The sequence below is a fragment of the Acomys minous genome (assembly GCF_964271855.1).
Source record: "Acomys minous genome assembly, chromosome: 16".
NCBI lineage: Eukaryota > Metazoa > Chordata > Mammalia > Rodentia > Muridae > Acomys > Acomys minous.
In genome coordinates, this window is record NC_140498.1 from 70,956,684 (window position 1) to 70,968,118 (window position 11,435).

Consider the following 11,435-nt stretch of genomic DNA (forward strand, 5'->3'; position numbering starts at 1 on the left):
TTCCTCTCATAGTAGATGGGAACAAATATGGTGACTCACAACTAGACAATGTGCAGAGAATGAGAGAGCTTAGAACATTCAGTCCTGAATGGGGATACCCCTACCAAACCCCTTCCCTCAGGACCCCGAGAATTCTGCAGAAGACGAGGCAGAAAAACTCTAAGAACCCTTGGGGATGAGAGCCACCAAGAAAACAAGGTCTTCTCGACACAACAGGACTGGTGCACACATGAGCTCACAGAGAGTGTGGCAGCATGTATGGGACCTTCACAGACCTATGCCAGATGAGATCTGGGCTGTGACAAGGGAAATAAACGTACCCTCCATTCCTGGCCCATGTCCAATTGGTAACTGCTTCCAAATGAAAAATTAGTTTTCTCCAAAGGATTCTAACTGGGTACACAAACCACCACACTTAAGGCAAGGCCCCACGCCCAGCCGTACATGGCCAATGAACTCAGTGGTAGTTTGGGAGAGTTTTTTTTTTTCTTGTTTTGCTTTGTTTTGTTTTTAATCTCACAATATATTGCCTGAGGGGTTTTTTTGTTTGATTTGGTTTGGTTTTGCTTTTGTTTTGTTTTTGGTTTTGTTTGTTTGGGCGTTTTGTTCATTTGTTGTGTTTTTTCCCTATGGATCTTTTGCTTATATAGTATGGTTTCTGATTTTTGTTTTCTGGCTTTTCTGTGTTTGAATGTGTATGTCTCTGAGTTTTATCAGTTTCTTGCAGTTTTTCTTTGGCTTTATTTACTGTTTGTTTTCATTTTATCTCCTTATGTTTTTAGATTCCTATTTGTACTTTAATGAGAAAGAGAAAGAAGGGGTGTAGATTTGTGTAGGTAGAGAAGTGAAGAGGATCAGAAAGAGAATGTGGGGAGGGGAACCATAACCAAAATGTACTGTATGAAAAAAATCTATTTTCAATAACAAAATAAATAATTACCAAAAAAACCCTAAAATATCTGTGACAGACAGAACAAGGAAAGGTTGAAAAACTTCCAAATTAAAATATATGCATGAGATTGCAACTGAATGCTTTGCTTGATACTAAGTTGCATTTGGGATCCGTTAAGGATACTATTTTGATAGACACAAAAGGTCTAATGTTGTTTGTGAATTAGATGGTAGCATCCTATCAAAATTTGTAATGTAATTTGTAATTTCATGGGATAAGTCTCTTCTGTTTAGAGTCTGCATATTAAAGGATGGGGAGATAATAGGACAAATTGTCTTTAAATTCCTGACAATTCATTTAGGAAAATGATGTACACAATTATGGACAGGAAACAAATAACAAATGTAGTAGTAAACTCTTAATGATCAGGATCAAGTCTATACAGGAGCCTTTGTAGTGTTCATTTAAGAATAATTAAATAGGTAATAATTTAATATTATTTATGAGTAAGGAAATTTTTAAATTATGTTTTTACTTTTTCACTTTGCATCCCAGTTGCAGCCCCCTCCCTCCCCACCTCCTCTCCTCCCCTCCTCCAGGTTGCACCTCTTACCCCAATTCCCCCTCCCTTTCTCCTCAGAATAGGGTAGAGCCCCCACTCCCCCAACCCCTGCCATCCCATACCAATCTGTCCCATCACCTCAAATCACATCAGAATTAAGCCCATTCTCTTCCACTGAGGCCATATAAGGCAGCCCAGCTAGGGAAAAGTGATGCAAAAGCCAACAACAAAGTCCATGTCAGAGATACCCCTCATTCCAATGGCTAGGAGACCCATATGAAGACCAAGCTACATATGTGTGTGGAGTCTAGGTCTAACCCATACATGTTCTTTGGTTGGTGGTTCTGAATCTGTGAGTCCTCACAGTCCTAAGTTAGTTGACTCTGTTGCTCTTGGGTGTTTTTTTTTATTAATTTGCTCATATTACATCTTGATTGTTAGCCCTTCCCCTGCTGTTGGTCTTCTTATAGAGTTCTTGTGAGGCCGGGTCCCTCTATCATTCCCTGAAACTCTTCCACACAACTCTCTGTGCTTTAATGTTTGGCTGTGGGTCTCAGCATCTGTTTCAATCCACTACTAGGTGGAGTCCCTCAGAACACAGTTATGCTAGGCTCCTGTCAGCACACATAGCAGAGGATCATTAATAGTGTCAGGGGTTGGGTCTCTCCCATGGGGTGGGTCTTAAGTTTAGCCAGTCATTGGTTGGACATTCCTTCAATCTCTGCTCCATCTTTATCCCTGAACATCTTGTGGGCAGGATAAACTTAGAGTCAAAGGTTTTGTGGGTGGGTTAGTGTCCCCCCTCCCTCCACTAGAAGACATGCCTGGCTATAGGTGGTGGCCACTTCAGTCACCATATCCCCCACTGCTAGGGGTCTCAGCTAGAATCACCCCATATCCTCACAGGAGCCTACCCCATCACAGGTCTCCTGATTGTCCCCCACCAATTTCCCTTATGTAGTGGTTGTAAACATATTTTTGTTTTGATCCCATGTGTGGGATGGGGAATAGACTGGTGAGATAAGAGGAGATGTTTATCCACTAGAAGAGGAAATGCTTCTTTTTAATTTTTAATTTTAATTTTATTAACTTGTTCAGATTACATTTCAATTGTTGCCTCATCATTTGTATCCTCCTGTTCCTCCCTCCCTCCCACTTTCACCCTATTCCCCTCCCCTAGGTTTATGACCAAGGGGGACCACCTCCCCCACTATATGGTCATAGTCTATCAAGTCTCATCTTGGTAGCCTGCTTATTCTATCTTTGAATGCCACCAGGTCTCCCCACCAAGGGGAGGTGGTCAAATATGGAGCACCAGAGTTCATGTCAAAGTCAGTCTCCACTCTCCTCATAACTGTGGAGAAGGTCCTGTCCATTAGGTAGATCAGAGTAGGGGTTCAATGTTTACTATTGTGTTGTCCTTGGTTAGTGCAATAGTTTGAGCAGACCCTCCTGGCCCCCAATCCACCTATCACAATGTTCTTCTTGTAGGTTTCTAGGACCCTCTGGGTCCTTCTATTTCTCCATCTCCTATATTTCTCTTACCTAGAATCTCAGTAGGATGTCCTCACATTCTTGCGAGGGCTTGGTTTTTACCAGCTGAAAAACATCTTAGTACAGGCTCCAAGAGAATATATATATTCTAGCCTAAAACAAGAGGCTAGGCCTTTTAGTCTTAATAGTGTTTCCTATTGTTTGGCTGTTCATCACTTCACTTCGAGACGCTCCTAGAGAGAACTGCTCCAGAGAATGCTTCAAAGTTCCAGGTTCCAGCCACTGCTCCAGGTTCCAGATAGTGTGGTTAATGAATTGCTCACTTGCTGTTTAACCAGTCTGCTGGAATTATTCCAACTCTGCCAGTGGAATTGCTCACAGGGACTGAGTCTAAGGAGGTCTATTTCCCCTGTTCCCATTAACCTCTTTTCTCTCCTATCTAGGATAGGTGTGTTGGAAGCATTAAAGAACCCCAAATAAAGTAGGTTTGAAAAAGTCTGAAGCCTACACCCTTATCTCTCCCAGCCCTCTCACCTCCCACTTCCACTCTTCCAACATCTAATCTTCACCTTTATTAGCCTTCCTGCCCTCTCTGCCACCCAGTTCTCTCACACCATGCACTTCCAATGTCTAGTTTATTTCTCTTTCTGAGGAAGATTCAAGCATCCTTTCTTGAACCCTCCTTGTTACTTAGTTTCTTTGGGTCTGTGAATTGTAGTATGGTTGTCCTGTAATATATGACTTCTATCCACTTATAAGTGAGTACATACTATGTGCATCTTTCTGAGTCTGGGTTACCTCATATCAGGATGATGCTTTATAGTTCGATCCATTCGCCTGCATGTTTTTAATAGTTGAATAGTAGTCTATTGTATAAATGTGCTACAGTTTCTTTATCCGTTCTTTGGTTGAGGGACATCTGGGCTGTTTCCTGCTTCTGGCCATTGTGAATAAGGTTGCTATGAACATAGTTGACCAAATGTCCTTGTTGTATGGTGGAGTAACTTTTGGGTATATGGCCAAGAGTGGTAGAGCTGGGTCTCGAGGTAGACACTTTCTCAATTTTCTGAGGAAGTGCCAGATTGATTTCCAAAGGGGTTGTACAAGTTTCCACCCCCACCAGCAATGGAGGAGTGTTCCCCCTTTCTCCACACCCTCGAAAGCATGTGCTGTCACTTGTTTTTTTAATCTTATCCATTCTCAAGGGATGGAATCTCAGAGTCATTTTGATTTGCATTTCCTTGGTGACTGCAGATGATGTTGAGCATTTCTTTAAGTGCTTCTTGGCCACTTTTCCTAGGTTGATTCCTAGGAGATTCCTAGGTTGAAAATTCTCAGCTTAGCTCTCAGCTCATTTTTAATTGGATTATTTGTTTTGTTGGTGTTTAACTTCCTCAGTTCTTTATATATTTTGGATATTAGCACTCTGTTGGATGTAGGGTTAGTGAAGATCTTTTCCAATCCTGTAGGCTACCATTTTGTTCTACTGACAGTGTCATTTGCTTTGCAGAAGCTTTTCCATTTTGTGAGGTCCCATTTATTAATTGTTGGTCTTAGAGACAGAGTTGTTGGTGTTTTGTTCAGGAAGTTGTCTCCTATACCTATGTGTTCAAGAATACTCCCCTCTTTTTCTTCTAGTCTTGGTAGTGTACTGGTTTTATGTTCAGATTTTGGATCCACTTGGACTTGAGATTTGTGCAGGGTGACAAATATGCATCTATTTGCATTTTTTCTACATGCAGATATCCAGTTAGACTAGCACCATTGGTTGAAGATGCTTTCTTTTTTTTTTTCCATTGTATGATTTTGGCTTCTTTGTCAAAACTCAAGTGTCCATAGGTGTATGGGTTTAATTCTGGGTCTTTTATTTGATTCCATTGGTCCACCTATCTGTTTTTATGTCAATACAATGTGCTTTGAAGCACAAGTTGATATCAGGGATGGTGACACCTCCAGAAGTTCTTTTATTGTACAAGATTGTTTTTTCATATGAAGTTTAGAATTGTTCTTTCAACATCTGTAAAGAATTGTGTTGGATAATGCCTGGCCACAACATGCAAGACAGACAACCCCTGATACTATTAATGACACTCTGCTATACTTTCAGATGAGATCCTAGCATAGCAGTCCTCTGAGAGGCTCCACCCTGAAATGGATCCAAACAGATACTGAGACTCACAGCCAAACATTGGGCAGAGCACAGAAAGCCTTGTGGAAGAGTGAGAAGAATGCTAGAAAGACCCAGAAGGAACAGTAGTTCCATGAGAAGACCAAAGGAGCCAACTACCCTGAGCCCAGAAAGGGGAGTTGCAAAGAATGAAACACCAACCAAGGACCATATATAGGACAGGACCTTGGTCCCCTACACATATGTACCAAATGAGCAGCTTGGTCTTCATGTGGGTCCCCTAGTAAGGGGAGCAGGGGCTGTCTCAGGTAAGGAAATTCTTGCATGCTTTTCAATTACTTCCTTCTGGCAGGGCTGCCTTGCCAGGCTACCTTGGTAGAGGATGCGCTCAGTCCTGATGTTGTATTGGGATGGATGGAGGGCCTCCCATTTTCTGAGGGGTAGGGGAGGGGAAAAAGGGAAGAGAGAGGGAGGGTGGGAATAGAAATAAAGGAGGGAAGGGGCTACGATTCGAAGGTAGTGAATAAATAAATAATTTTTTTAAAGAATTGTATTGAAATTTTAATGGAAATGTATGGCATATATAGATAGATTTTGATAAAAAGGCTATTTTATTATGTTAATGCTACCAATCCATGATCAAGGAAGATCTTTCCATCTTCTGATATCTTCTTCAATTTCTTTCTTTGAAGACTTGAAGCTCATGTCATATAAGTCTTTCACTAGCTTAGTTAGAGTTACACTAAGGCATTTTATATTATTTGTGGCTATTGTGAATGGTTTATTCCCCTGATATCTTTCTCAGCCTGCTTATCATTTGTATAAAGAAGGGATACTGAGGTTTTAGTTAATTTTGTATCCAGCCACTTTGCTGAAGGTGGAAAGGATAGGGAGATCACCCAGTGGTTAAGTATTTTCATTGTCCATGTATAAGACATGATGTAATTCTAGCACAGCATTGGGCGGCTCACCACTGCCTGTAACTCGGGCTACAGGAAATCATGTACTCTCCTCTAGCCTCTAGGGAAGCATGCAAATGCTTGTGCATACATAAGTATAAAAACACATATACAAATAAAATAAACCTTAAAAGAATAAAGGTGGGAAATGAACAGAGAAAGATGCTTGATTTTAACTCTGGGCTACAACACACAGTCATACACATGTGCAGTGACACCTGCGTATACACATACTCTCTGTCATTCACTCACTCACACACACACAAGTGAAACAGACATACAAACATACACATCAAAAATATAATGCCTTTCTGGAGCTAACACATTTTATTTTGGAAAAACTTAATATGGTTAATTACAGGCACCGTAATGAGATATAAATATGGATTTGAACTGTCCTCTACACCTGTACTCTAGTCTACCTGGGGGAGATAGTCTAGTCACTTCTTGAGACTAAAACCCAGACAGACACATGGCCAATCCAAAGCCAAATGTCTTAGTCTACAAATAGTCATAAAAGGAGACATGTTTTTTTATAAAATTTGTTCTATACACTAATAACTTTACACACAAAAAGATGATGAACACAAATAATTGAGCTGCAGGCATGGATGAAGACATTCTGTGCCTGGCAGTACACCCTGATGACCTCTATGCTCCCGTCTACACACACCATAGGCCTTTGATGACCTTCTAAGAATACGTGGAGTAAGCATGACTCATAGACTGATAGAGAACACAGACCAGTGACAGTCAGGTTCTATTTTTGGTTGCAAATGGAGACAAGGTGATAATTATAGTACCTTGAGTTAAAATTAACCACATAGCGACATAAAACTTTTATCAATATTGTTGTTCTTATCTTTTTCGGTTTTCCTAAAAAGATAAAGTTTAATTTCAGATATCAGTAAAGGAAGCCATTAAGCTCACAAATGACTATAGCCACGCTATCAATGTTAAAAAAAAAATTGTGAGCCCCCATGTGGATAAAGAGAACAAAATCAAGGTCCCTGCAGGAGCAGCCAGCTTTCCTAACTTATCTCTCCAGTTTATGAGTCAGAACTTTATTGAAAATGTACTTTCACTGCTCTATTGAATATTTTTACCCTCAGAACAAGAGTCTTGTTTATCCCCCCCCCAAAGGAAACTGACACATAATTACCCTTTTGGTGATGAGCATTTTTAGGAGAAAGGGCCTTGAGACCGTGATCAGACTTTAACATGGGCAAGCATGAGAAAGAAAAGTAGACTATATTAAAAACACCTTTCCAGGATCTTTCAGAAAAGGGGGCACCTCCACTTAAATTACATGGAGGAGCTTCGTTAGGATTAAAAAGACATTGCATGTGAATATGAAATTCTCATAGTTAATACAGGCACTATATTTTTTTAGAGTATTGAAATAAGAGACATGGCAGGAATTTTGCTTAATGGAATTTTATGTCTAAGGTGTTTGAGACGTGTGGTAGGCACTAAAGAGAAGAGAGATTCTGAAGATTTGTTCTCATGAAGCTCTACTTTTCATAAGGAATCAGAAATTATATAAACACACACACAAATAAATGCAAATGTGGATAAATGTTATGAAATAAACTCCCTTATATTTTTCATGGCTTTATTCACATATAAGTTCCTTTTACAACGTAATGTTTTTAATTGTAGTCTTGGAGTCATTTAGGAATCCCCATAGTCAAATTCTAAAAATTTTTGTCCTATAAAATGAAGTGATATTTAATGTCAATTATCAACTGCTGCTTTTTCTCAGCAATGACATTTTTATTAATGTATTTCTACATATATCCCAACCAGTTTTCCCTCCTTCCTTTCCTGCCAGCGCCCCAATCCTCCTCTGTTTCCTGTCAGAAAAATACATATCAAGCAAACAGGGCCTAGCCTCAATGGGAGAGAATGTGCCTAGTCCTGCTGTGACTTGATGTTCGGGGTGAGTTGGTATCCATGGGGGGGGGGTGGCCTCCCCTTCTCTGAGGAGGAAGGGAGAAATGAAGGAAGGGAGGTGTGAGTGTGTGACTGGGGGAGATGAGAGACCGGCTTTCAATCAGGCTGTAAAGTGATTAAGTAAATTAATTAAATGAGGGAAAGGAGACAGGAAGTCCACTTCCATTCACACACGTTCAATAAGACCACGCTTTCTAATCCTTTCCAAACAGTTCTACCAACTGCTGGTCAAGTATTGAAAACCCCCCATGGGGTCTGCTCTCATTCAAACCACCCTCATCCCATATCGTAGCCCATCATGGAAGGAAAGCAGGGCAAGAACTCAATCAGGGCAAGAACTGCGCAGATGCCATGGAGGAACACTACTTTGTGGCTAACTTCTTCTGGATTGCTCAGCCTTCTTTCATACAGCACTGAGAACCGACAGATCAGATGTAACACCAGCTAAAATGGGCTGGGTCCTCCCACCTCAATCACTGGTTAAGAAAATGCACTAAAGACTTGCCCATAAGCCAGTCTAGTAGGCACATTTTCTCAACTGAAAGTTCCTCTTGCAAAATGACTTCGTCTTGTGTCAAGTTAGCATAAATCTAGCTATAAGAGAAACTAAATGGACACATTTCAAATGACGAGATGGAAATGGCAAAAAGAAAAAAAGTCAAGAAACAGATGTTCAACATCTTTAGTAACTATGGAAGTGCAAATCAAAACTACTTCATATTTCATTAAATGACGCTAATCTCTTTAGTAACTGTACCATTTTGGCCCCAACAAAGTTTGACCGAGCTGCAAACTTTTCACATATTTGCTCTTTGCGTTGTACTCCTTCTTCTCCTGGTAAGTCTGGCTAGAAGCAGCTAGAAGTAACCATGTCAGCAAGCTTAATGCTGTGTTACTTTAAATTTTCCCTGATTATTAGCCCATCCCCTTTAAACTCGGCCTCCAGTGCTTTCGCGGCATCAATAAAATGTAGACGTGTTTGTTGCCATCATGTACCACGAATGGCCTCTGATTTCTCCAAAAGAATCCAACAAAGTTCTCATTTCCACCTGAAACATCATCAGTCAAGATTTTCTGTCCACAGTGATGCAGTCATCCCTGTTGACACCACAATCGTCCATCGGTCTTCATTTACGGCAACCTAAGAAACATCTTCCTTTCCCAGAGCTTTTTTCTTACTCTTCTGCAAACAAGTTCCACGGGTTCCTGAGTCCCACAGTTATGTAACGACTCACTTGTTTATGCCAGTTCTTTGTGTTATTCATGGTAACTTTTCACGAGCAGGAGAAAAATCCCTCCAATAAACAACCTAAGGGACAAAATATTTGTTTTGACTCCTAAGGTCAGGAGTCCCTGTGTTGATCAATTTCTTTGGGCATATGGCAAATCTGAATGAAACATCAAGGTAGCGAGCATGTAGCAGAAAGAAACTGCTTACCCAGGAATGAGTGAGAAGGAGAAGAGAGGAGAATACGGACAGGAGGAACTTAAAGAATCTGATAGAAGAAGACACACCTTCCAAGACAGGACCCCAGCTGTAATTTCTAATCCAACTTCTGGAACACGCTATGTGCTTATGGCGTATTCATTCATTTGTCTGAAAGCAAGGGTGTGTCTATTTTTACACACCTTTCCCCCCAAGTCTATAGCTGGAATCATATTTTACTTTGGAGTCCTGGGCACCTTTGAATGATGTATGTAGTAGCATCTGCCATAGATTAGGGGCTAAAGTGTTTGTGTACCTCTTGTCTTTTCAGACAACTGTCATCTTCAATCCTTAAATACACATTCATCGCAGATGTGAGGTCTTTTCAGAGACTTCTCATTCATTGGTTAAGAATTTGAGTAACGTGGGCACTGGGGATATGGTTCAGTGGGAAAGCGCCTTCTATGCAAGCATAAGGACCAGAGTTTGATTATATGCATACAATGTCTGGCAGACATAGTGGACTACCTGTTATCCCCAGGTGTGGGAGGCACGGCCAGGGGAATAGCAGAGCAGGTTGGTCAGTTAGACAAACCAAACTGGCAATCTCAGAGTTCAAGCGAAAAAACATTGACCCAATACATAAGATGGGTTGTGACTGAGGAGGATACCTGCTTTGTACCTCCAGCCTCCACATGCACAGATACACATACAGGCACACATCCATACTCACATGCACCACTAATACCATCAGTGGTTCTAGATCAGCTTTGTTCTTCCTGCCAGTTAAAGAATTAAAACGCAGGTAGATTTGCAGCACAACAAGTAGCACAGAAAGTGGAGTCAATAGATGGTAAGTTCTCCTACTGCAGGTGGAGAAGCATGCCTACAGCAAAGCACAGCTGGAGAAGGAACCCAGGAAACAGAAGGGGATGGAGGAAGTTGAAGTCCAGCACCTTCTGGAGAGCTTGGGGCTTTAAGGGCTGTGGGTGGGCTGGAACTGGGTTCTTCCCCTAGTTTAAGCTTGGCTAATTTAAACAAAGAAAGGGATTCTGAAAGGTGCACAACTTTAGGCAAACTTATCCGGCCCCATCTTGTAACTTGTTGTAAAGCCTGCCAGGCCATTGTTTCAAGTCCGGAGAGTGAGGTCCGAAGCCAGGTATTTTCTATCTTTGTCATCTATCTGTGACATCTTTCCCTATCTGTATGTCTAACAGAGATTTGCATAATCCTAGTAAGTCACTCCTACAACTGTGAGTACACACACACACACACACACACACACACACACACACACACACACATAAACACACATGGGTTGTTTTTTTTTTTAGCTATTTTGTTTTACCTATATGGGTGTTTTGGCTACATGTATGTCTGCACATCACATGGGCGCAGTGCCCATGGAGTTGAATCCACTGAAGGACAAATTCAGAACATTGTAAATCACCATGTGGATCCTGATAATTGAACCCTGGTCCTTTGACAGAGCAGACAGTGCTCTAAGTTCTAGAGACATCTCTCCAGCTCCATGTGATGGAGCAATCAGCTCCATGCCAGAACAGCCTGCATCTTTCAGGAAGGATACTGAGACTAGCTAATCCCACTTTCTTTTTTGACCCAGGAACATGAAGTGGTTAATTTATAGGAAACGGACACAGAGAAGACAACTTCATCTGAACTTTCCAGAGGCCAACTATTTTAAAGCTTTCTATTAGGAACTGGAGGCATAAAAGATAGTCATAATAAGATGATACCTTGCAGAAGCTTATGACATGGTAATGAAAACATTCATGAAACCCAATATTGTCCTCAGAAAAACAAAATTACAATTGTTTCCTGGACATAACAAACTATGTCCAAGACACTAATCATTTTTATTTTTTAGGAGGTCAGTGAGGAAGGATTCTCCTAGATGGAATTTAAACCAATGAGTTCTGAAGAACGAATAAGAGCATTCTCTGAGACAGAGGATATTGTAGGTAGAAGGAAGTAAATTACAAAAAAAAAACAACTTT